The following is a 9,970-nucleotide window of genomic DNA, read 5'->3' as shown; positions in this document are numbered from 1 at the left end:
ACCAGGGTTCTTATCCCTATCAAGATTAATGTAATCTTGTGCAGATTGAGATGATTGATTTTGACCTTCTTGTTGCTTTGAGTTTGATGTTAAGCCTTGCATTGAACTAAGTCTTTTTTTTAGCTCCTTGTTTCATTAATATAAAGATCTAACAATATCAAAAGAAAAACAAATGTCATAACTCATGAATTTAAAAGGCCATCATCATTCATCAACATACCTTAACAGAAACAATATGTTAAATTAAAGTAGGTGAATGTAACATATTGAATACATGAGTTGCATATTAATATATTATACTAACTTTTCAATTTTCATGCAACACAACATAATATATAAATACATTTTGATTATCAAGTTTCATGCAATACAAGTATACAACAGTGACGAAAAATATTTCTAACACATGCATCAATTTAACAATAAACAAGTATACAATTTAACAATAAACAATTTCTAACACATGCAACACAAGTATACAACAGTGATGAAAAATATCTCTAGACAATTTCATATATAAAACAATAAACAAAATCAAAAAGATGGCATCAATTTAACAAAAGTGAATATTTATATAACAGTACATGGTGAAGAAAATTAAACAATTGAAGAATATTGGTTGCAAAACAAACCTGGAAGTGATTGGAACAGCAGCGGTGCAGCCAAGCAATCGCGGATTAGTCCTACATTTTCTTTCTTTCTTTCTTTCATCATCCATCCATCCCTCCCCTTGAACCTCAAACCCCCTCTTTTGCAGAGTGAGAAAGAAAGCATGGCGGATGAATCAGTTTCACCGGAAGAAGAGTGGCAAACCATCAGAGCCAGCTACGAGGCTGCCAAGGCTACTACGGCGACACATTTTGTTTAATTAGTTTACGGTAATAATCAAATGCCTATCTATCTGTCATTTCTAGGTTTTGTTTCCAGAATGTACAGTTATTTTCATTTCCTACCAGTTTTTATCTGATTTGATGTTTGAATCAAATTAGGGCTTTTATCTTTTGAATTTGAGTTTCAGTCTGCAGTTAGGGTTTACTTATTATTGTCATAGACAAACATGCTATTATTATTTGAGATCCCATCTATCCACTTAATCTAACAATTACTCTCTGCAATTAGGTCACGTTACATAGATGCACTTATGAATTTTATAAAAATAAACTAGCGTTTTGTTCTGTGAAATCAATGTAGATGGAATCTCTAGTAGAACGTAAGATTTAAAGTTTTCCACAAAAAAATCATGTTTAATAATATTTATCTTCGTAAAAATGATCTGATGTGATGCGGCAAGCTTGTGTGCATAGATTTTGTGTCAGATCTTCTAGAATGTTACACGTGAACATTAAGCCGTTAGCCACCTCAGCTGGTGACCAAGTATATGCCGGTGAGTTTAAATCCTTCATGCAGCTAGAGACGAAGTATGGGAAAGTTCAAAAGCTTTCCACAACTTCTGATTTGAGGATGGAGCATCCTTCTTCAAAAGTCTGTGAAGTGAAGTTTAGGAGCTTTAATTCAGAGACAGAACTTCAGTCTTATCTTTTTATTCCATAGTTCAAGTTAGTAGTTTTAAGAAAAATAGTGTTTTGTTCAGTGAAATCAATGTAGATGGATTCTCTAGTTGAATGCAATAGTAAATACATTTTATAAGGTTGCACGTGAGTACGTGACACATTAGTGATTAAGTTTTAAGTTGCCCGTAGTCCCGAACAGAAAATGAGATTTAAGGAAAACAATTTTGATTAATGAGAATTTGGTTAAAAACCCTAGACACGTAAAGCCAGCAAAACACAGTTTTTTTTTTATTTGAGATGAATTCGACTTGGTTCGCAAGCAGTAAATTAAGCCCACATTAGAAACACAAAACTGAAACATTTAGTCAATAATCGACGCATTCATTGAATCATCATGATATTTGTAATTAATGTGCTTATTAGATTACTCAATCCACGTTTCTACTTAATTCACGTATACATGTTTGTAATATGTATGGATGTACATATATGCATGTAAATATTAAATTGAACTTGAGTTTACTTTCCTCGATAACTTTTAAGCTAGAATTCAAATTTTCTTCTGGCAGATGGTGGGAAAAATGGAGGGAGTATACTTCTAACAAGAAAACTAGTACAAACGAGGGATCATCTCCAGATCATCAAGATTTAAACAATACAAGTACTCTAGTAAGGCCATCAAGCATCGATAATTCCGATTTAATTAATGAATCAGCATCTGTTAATTCAACAATGGGTATTGACCTCCGTGATATCCTTCAAGAAGGCGCTCAATACATATTGCTTCCCGAAGCAACCTGGAATGAGTTATACGCATGGTTATTATTCCCTTCCATTCTCGTCTATTTACAAATTGTATAATCATTAATGAAGCTCTGTATAATAAATACGTTATAATTTATATTCATAGGTATGGAGGTGGACCTAGATTGTCACGAAAAGTAATAAGTTGTGGCGAAGCACTGTATGTGGAAGTTTACCCTTTGCGCCTATATTTACATTTGATGCCAAAAGCTGATCAATGTACCATTCGAATAAGCAAAAAGGTACAATTTTTGTTTCTTATATGATAAATATGTACATAATTGACATTATAAGCTTTGAATTATTGTGAGCAGGAAACAATCGGAGCGCTACAAAAAAAGGCCTGCGAAATTTTCGAGCTTAATTCTGAAAAAATAAAGAAGTTACTTATAATATTCACTTCAAATGAGCTTTTCGTGATAAATGTGTGTATAATTGCCAGGTCAGCATTTGGGACTACTTTAGTCACAGAAAGCATGCTTTAATGAATAACTTGGATAAAACTTTAGATGATGCCAACATTCAAACAGATCAGGACGTGAGTTACTTTATTTGTCAAATATGTCAAACATGTACAATAATATAAAAAAGAAACTCAAAACCAATTTTATATGCGAACACAGATCTTGGTGGAAGTGAATGATGATGGTGGTATCACAAGAGATATTCAAGAGAACGGTTTTACTAAAAGCCACACGTCAGCACTTCTAGAAGCTTCTGGAAGCAAGGTTCAAAGTGTGTCTTCTAGAATTAAAGAATCAGAAGATCCTAAAACACCTGTGTCTGTTGGTGTTAGCACACGTGGCTCGTCTGCTGGTTTAACTGGATTGCTTAATTTTGGAAACACGTGTTTTATGAACAGTGCTATACAGTGTCTCGTTCATACCCCTGAATTTGCCAAATATTTCCGTGAAGATTATTATAAAGAGATTAACCGGAATAACCCTCTCGGGATGGTGGTAAGTTAGTTACAAGTTACAACAGATTTATGTTAAAACGGGTCGATTCAGTTTTGTGTTTAATGGCTCAAATGTAACATGGTATGTAGGGTGAGCTAGCTGTAGCATTTGGTGACTTGCTTAGGAAGTTGTGGGCGCCGGGAAAGACCCCATTTGCTCCAAAGCAGTTTAAAGCAAAGCTTGCTCGTTTTGCACCTCAATTTAGTGGATACAGTCAGCATGATTCTCAGGTTCGTTCGTTTAACTTTAACCAAACAAATGATTGAATACAAACAATAAAACTAGCGGTGTTTTCTTTTTCGTGTTTGTTAAGAAAGTGAGTGTGTTTGTGTTTGTTTATGTTCGCTTGTTAATAGTATAAACGGACGGTGTACGAATGAACATAGATAAACATAGATGAACAAACAGGACCGAGTGAATACCAATTAAAATTAAACATTTAAAAAATAATGAAACTAGACTAAGTTGTAGCAGGACTAAGAAATTTAACTGAGTTATGTTAACAGACTTAAACACACGTAAACTAACATTAATGAATGCAAACGATTGAACATAAATAAGCTTTAATGAATGAACGTTCATGAACTAGACATGTGTTCATGTTCGTTCATTGAACTAAACGGACACAAAAATTGTTCATGCTTCAATGCTTGTTTGTTTAGTAAATAAACGAACTTCCTGCTGAATAGTTTACCAACGGTTCACTGAACGTTTAGTTCATTTACAGGTCTAATGAAATATAAGGCTGAGTTATTTGCTAAATGAAAAATATGGTTTTTACTTTTTAGGAGCTTTTGGCCTTTTTGCTTGATGGACTTCATGAAGATCTGAACCGCGTTAAACACAAACCGTATATCAAGTCATGAGATGCTGACGGTCGTCCAGATGAAGAAGTTGCTGATGAGTACTGGGCAAATCACATCACCCGTAACAATTCAATAATTGTTGATGTTTGTCAAGTAAGTCATCTGCTAAGGTGCTTAATTTGTGACTTGATAACTTATTATATGCGGTTAATGCGATAAAAAAATTGAATATCGGTCAAGGAGCGATATTTGATATATCGATTATCGCGGTGGGATATCAGCAATTTTAATATCATCCAGAATTTATACACACACACACTTACATACATAATACATGTGTAAAACGTAAACATATATAATATTAGTGGTGATATCAAAAGTCAAAACTCAGAACTGTAATATTTGAAACATGATTTAATCGTAAGCCATGAAATCTTCGAGTCGGTACCAGTATTCTAACCGATATTTTGCTTGGGGACCGATAACCGATATATCACCGATACCCCACTGATATATCGCCGACATTAAATGCATAGGACTTATTATTGTTATTGTTATTGTTATTATTATTATTATTGTTGTTGTTATTTATTATATCCTAATTGTTTGTGTATGCATGTAACAAGGACAATATAAGTCAACTTTGGTTTGTCCTGTATGTGAGAAGATTTCAGTTACATTTGACCCATTCATGTATCTATCATTACCGTTTCAATCAACCACAACCCGCACAATGACGGTGACAGTTTTCAGTTGTGATGGAAGTAGTGTGCCTGTTACTTGCACGGTAACCGTGCCAAAACAGGGATGCTGTAGGGACTTAGTTAAAGCAGTTGGCAGTGCTTGTGGTATAAAGCAAAATGAAAAGCTTTTTTTAGCCGAGGTGAACAATTTAACATTAAACAATCATTGGTTCTTGTTTTTGGAGATAGGTTTTGATTAGATTAAGTTTTGGTGTTTGCAGATACGAGACCACTTGATTGAGCGGTTTCTAGAAGATCCTCTCATGTCATTATCTTCCATAAAAGATGATTTCCATCTTAGTGCTTACAAGATCCCCAAATCCATGAAAAACACTAAGTTTCTTCAGTTGATTCACCGCCGCCAAGAGCTGTAAGTTCATGTCTATCCTTAATTGGATATAATCTATATTTTCATCAGTTGAATCCGAAACCCAGATAACTAACTCTCCATCTTCTTCTATTTTTTCTAGGGTTTTGGTGTGCAATGGGAAAGATTAGAACCCGATATTCCTCTGAGGAATTCCTAAGCCAAGATCTTCTTGCATTCCCGGGCCAAGAAGTTTGCAACTTTAGTGATCGTGAGGTCGCTAATCTTCAGGCCGACGAAACTTTTCCCAAGGGAAATGTTTTTTTTACCTTTCGATAAACACATGCGTTCCGATCTTATTCCAAAACCTGGGTTTGTTTCATGTTCTACCCTTTTTCCTTAGGCCTTTCCTACCCTTTTCCTTTTTTTAACTAGAAGTTTTTTCGAGATCACCGGCTTGAGTTATGCTAGATGATGCCGATGACATGGAGAATCCTGTACATGCTGAACAAGGTTATTACAACTCACAACCTGGAGTCCGACATCTCTGACCTAACCTCCGCCTATCGATTAAGAACTCATGGTTCTAGTCAATTTGTCTTTCAAATCATCTCTAGCCAAACTCATCTGATCCTGAAAATAACAAAAAACGACAAGGAATGGAATAGAAAATTTTTTTTGTCAGAAGGGATTCCATCCCGAGTGGCAAAAATCTTCCTTTCCATTGGGTTATTAAGGATAGGATATCATAAATGAATAGTAAAAATTTAAAAAGTTTTTTAAGGATATTAATTCTTATCTTTTTATTGCAACACCGAAGTTTGAGGATCTTGCACACCCAACAAGAAAAGCTTTTAAGAGGATTCCCGTTGTGTTGAGGATCATAGAGGCAGTGTTGGGTCGGATTTATGATAAGGAAGATTGGAATCTTCTCAACCTCCTCAGAAAATGGCTAAGTCTGGACTTCGAGCAAGCCTAGACGATCGAGCATGGTTTTACTACTTCGAGCAAGGTCTTCAGAATCTTAATTAGTAATTCTTCTAAGTGTTAGGGCTTCGAGCAAGCTACACTTCAACGAGCAAGAGTATTCTTCTATCGAGCATGGATTGCTAATCAAGCAAACAACTTGATTATACAAGTTTTAACCAAGTGTTACGAGCACAGGATGATCGAGCACATGGGGACAAGCATGGATGCAATAAGAAGATGTCGAGTGATCAAAGCAAGGACTTTGAGCACAGTTCAGTTCCCGAGCAAGATTTACATTCGAGCATGCTAAAGATTGCTGAATAAGAAAAGCTGAAGACATCAAGAAGAATGAGCTTGCTCAATGGATTAGTTCGAGCAAAGCATGAACTAGTCAAGAAGAATGAAGTCTACTGGAAGGGAATATCTTCACTAAAGATATTCTAAGTAAAGTATGCTCGAGGACAGTCAACGAGCATACCTAGCATAGTGAGCTTGCTTGAGCAAGATTGTTATCTTGCTCGAGGACTCAACACTTGTATTATTTTGTATTTCATTATGTAATGATTAGGAACTTCTATAAGGAATGTCAGGGTCTATAAATAGGGGTCCTAGGATACCTTTTAGGACACGGATTTTCAGACGGAATACAGGCTGGCACACATTGAATACGAAAAACATTCCAAAGAATATTCTTTTTGTTTTCTTGTACAATCGCCGCCGTCGTCACACAAAACCCTAGACATTCCTTTCACTGTTCCATTAATGATGTATTTATTATAGTGAATCTTTATCTATTGAATGAGCTTTTATTGACCATCTATTACTGTTTTGTGTTTATTATTCACACTCGTTCGTTCCCACTAGTTGGATATCCTGATTCCGCCGGGATATTCAACAGGCCTTTGGGTAATCGAGTCGGTGTGTTCTTGTCAACCTTTTAAGGTTACACCCAATTCATGGTCCTGACAAGTGGTATCATAGCTTGAGTAAGCTCGCTAAAGGCCACGAGACTGAAGGTGTGTAATAAAGCTTGAAGCTTTACTCTGTTTTTACTGCTACAAATCTCAGATCTGATAAGAATGGAAGACCTGGAAGTTTCCACCAACAAGATTCCAAGGTTGCTTGGACAGGAAAACTTCATCAAATGGAAGGTGCTCTTCGAAGCAGCCGTAAACTACAACGACCCAGAGCTTTGGACTTCCATCACTGAAGGAAACTATGTTCCTTCAACAGCACCAAACAATAACGCCACCATTGAACTGGAGATGAAGAAGAGAGATGATAAAGCTCTGTCTATGCTGAAGTTAGGGATTTCTTGGGAGATTTTGACAACTGTAAATCATCATAAGACCGCAAAGGGTATGTATGATGCAGGTATCGAAATGTTTGAAGGGAATACTGAACTTAGAGACATATTAAATTTGAATTAAATAACAACTGTCGTGCACTAGACGACAAACCAAGGTACTGTAGCATCCAAACGCTAGGTATAAAAAGGGGACTTAGAAACTTTTTCACATATCTCTTCCTCTTTTGAACCTAATCGCAAAAACCCTCTTGCTCGTGCTATCTCCTTCTTGCTTGCTGCTCTAATACGTGCTTAATTTTACTTCAATTACAGCCATTAGCTCTGTTTTGACTTCGGTAAGACAACGTTATTCGATTATCGTTGCACCGATTTCGAAATTAGGGTTTCAAACTGAACTATTGACTAACTGTTTACTTGTTCTGACAGGTACGCATATTACTACGGAACAGGTTAATTGAGGACGCCATTAATCATTTATCTATACTCATATATTGGTTTTGCAACTTTGTGTACTGACATTCTTTTATTTTTGTAGAACTGATGGCGTTTAAATTCGAAAAATGGCATAATATATGCGCTCAGTTGGAGATAGATGATGAAAACCGCGAGTTGGAGCCGATGATAAATTTCTTAAGCAACTCTAATCTACGGGTGGCATTGACTGAAAATCCCACAATCTACAGGAATCATATTTTGGATTTTTGGGGTTCTGCAACATATGTCAACGGAGAGAGAATTGAGGCGTCGGTTCTAAATCACGACATTGAGATAACAGAAGCCTCAATCAGAGCTGCATTAGACCTAAATGACAATTTTGGGGCTCAGCCGTCTTACTCTGTCCCAAGGCTACTGAGAGTTTTTCAAGAGACGATGGGCTACCAGGGAGGAGTAAAGGAGGGGCAGTTTCAAAAGGGAAGCTTTCCGTTGGTCTACAGATTCTTGATTCACCATGTGATCCAGTCCTTATCTCTTAGGAGAGGGACTTGGACTTTAGTAAGCAGAGAGCTTGGGACTCTCACTGTGGCAATACTTTACAGGCAACCCTTTAATGTTTCAAGACTTATCTTTCAAGGGTTGGTTTCCAATGCAGAGAAGGCAGAAGGACAAAGATTCCTCATGTATCCGAGGTTTCTACAGATTTTGATAGACAGGGCTTTGCCTGATCTTCAACGAACTGGTGAAGTATTAAGATTGCAGAATCCAAACATTTGCAAAGGATTGAAAGATGCCAAAAGCAAATTTGTTAATAATGATGAATGGGATTTACTCCCATGGTTGCTCGTACCAGCACCAGGAGCTATTGATGTACCAAGGACTCCAGGGAATAGTGATGATGAAGATAGTGTTGGTGCAAATGATGATGGTAGTAGTAATGATGGTGACGATGGTGCGAAAGGTGGAAATAACATGATGGTTGATAATGATGATGCTGCACAGGAGGCGATTGAAGTAAATGTGCCTTTAATTGAACAAGTTGCATATGAGGCAGAAACTGCAGAAGTGGAGGTCCAGGAGGAGATAAATGAACTGGTTGTGAGTCCAATCACTCAATTTACAGACCAAGTGGATGATGGCACATTTGTAGCAAGTGTTGTATCGGATGTTGCTGCAACATTCCAGAAGGTAACTCCACCAGAATCATCACCACCTGAGGTTTACCATGATAATACAGATTCTGTGGAGCTAGATGATGTTAATGATGATATTCCTTCTTCACCAGCCACCACTAAGCCTGCCTTATCTGACAATGAACCAACAGCTAACATTCCTTCACCACCTCAATCAACCCAACCCATTCAAGATCAACCTGCTTTTGAACCTACCCCACCAACTCAACCAATCCCATCCTCTTAACCCGCTCCAGAGCCTACTCAGGAAACCCCACCGTCAGGCCCTAATCTTTATGACATTGTCTGTGAGAATGCAAGACTTGAATTTGAAAATATCATGTTGAAAGAACAGAATGCCATTTTAGCCTCATGGAACTCGGCATTGGAGGCTGCCTTAAATGAAGCTTTATTGAAGATTCGAACCCTTAAGGGGCATTCTAAGGTTGAGAAGACCTCAGATGCACCAAAACAGGGGGAGAATACTGAAGGTGCAGAGAGTCTGAGGGTAATTGGTGAACTATATGAAAGTTCTGAAGAGGAGGCTATGGAGGTTGGAACATCTGATGCCTTGAAACTGATAAATCAAGCATATGATGATGGAGAATCGGAGGATGAGGGGGAGGATAAAGAAGAAGAAGAAACCGAAGAAGAGATTTTGAAAAGAAAAGTAAAGGGAAAGGGGGTGGCACTTACTGATGATGATCTACATCCCCTGCCCCAACATACAATTCAATCTGATGACGTCCTGTACAAAGAAAATGTAGTTGATCTAGATGTGGCAGAAGCTAAGTCTGTGAAAATTGCAATAAAATTACTGAATGAAGAATTGGAGGCGTTGGAGAAAGAAGAGGAGGAGTAAATTCCTCAGGAAGTCATTGAAGTGTTAATAAACATAAAAGAAAAAGAAGAGGCAGATGAAAGGATGATGAAAGAGGCAGATGATGCCTTTAAA

The 9,970-nt window shown here is 37.1% G+C and overlaps 1 pseudogene across 1 annotated transcript; it reads left to right on the top strand.

Moving 5' to 3' along the window:
* The first annotated feature begins 772 nt into the window (after positions 1-772).
* Positions 773-5,197, top strand: LOC143613508 (ubiquitin carboxyl-terminal hydrolase 5-like; annotated as a pseudogene). Its single transcript, XR_013150130.1, has 9 exons — positions 773-878; positions 2,081-2,329; positions 2,422-2,557; positions 2,630-2,740; positions 2,939-3,274; positions 3,364-3,504; positions 4,063-4,237; positions 4,707-4,963; positions 5,045-5,197. The product of XR_013150130.1 is annotated as a ubiquitin carboxyl-terminal hydrolase 5-like (transcript).
* Positions 5,198-9,970: the final 4,773 nt, after the last annotated feature.

Source organism: Bidens hawaiensis, unplaced genomic scaffold (assembly GCF_021521415.1).
Source record: "Bidens hawaiensis isolate Kalapana, Puna unplaced genomic scaffold, B.hawaiensis_p1.1 tig00037602_1, whole genome shotgun sequence".
NCBI lineage: Eukaryota > Viridiplantae > Streptophyta > Magnoliopsida > Asterales > Asteraceae > Bidens > Bidens hawaiensis.
This window is presented reverse-complemented; position numbering and strand designations above follow the sequence as displayed.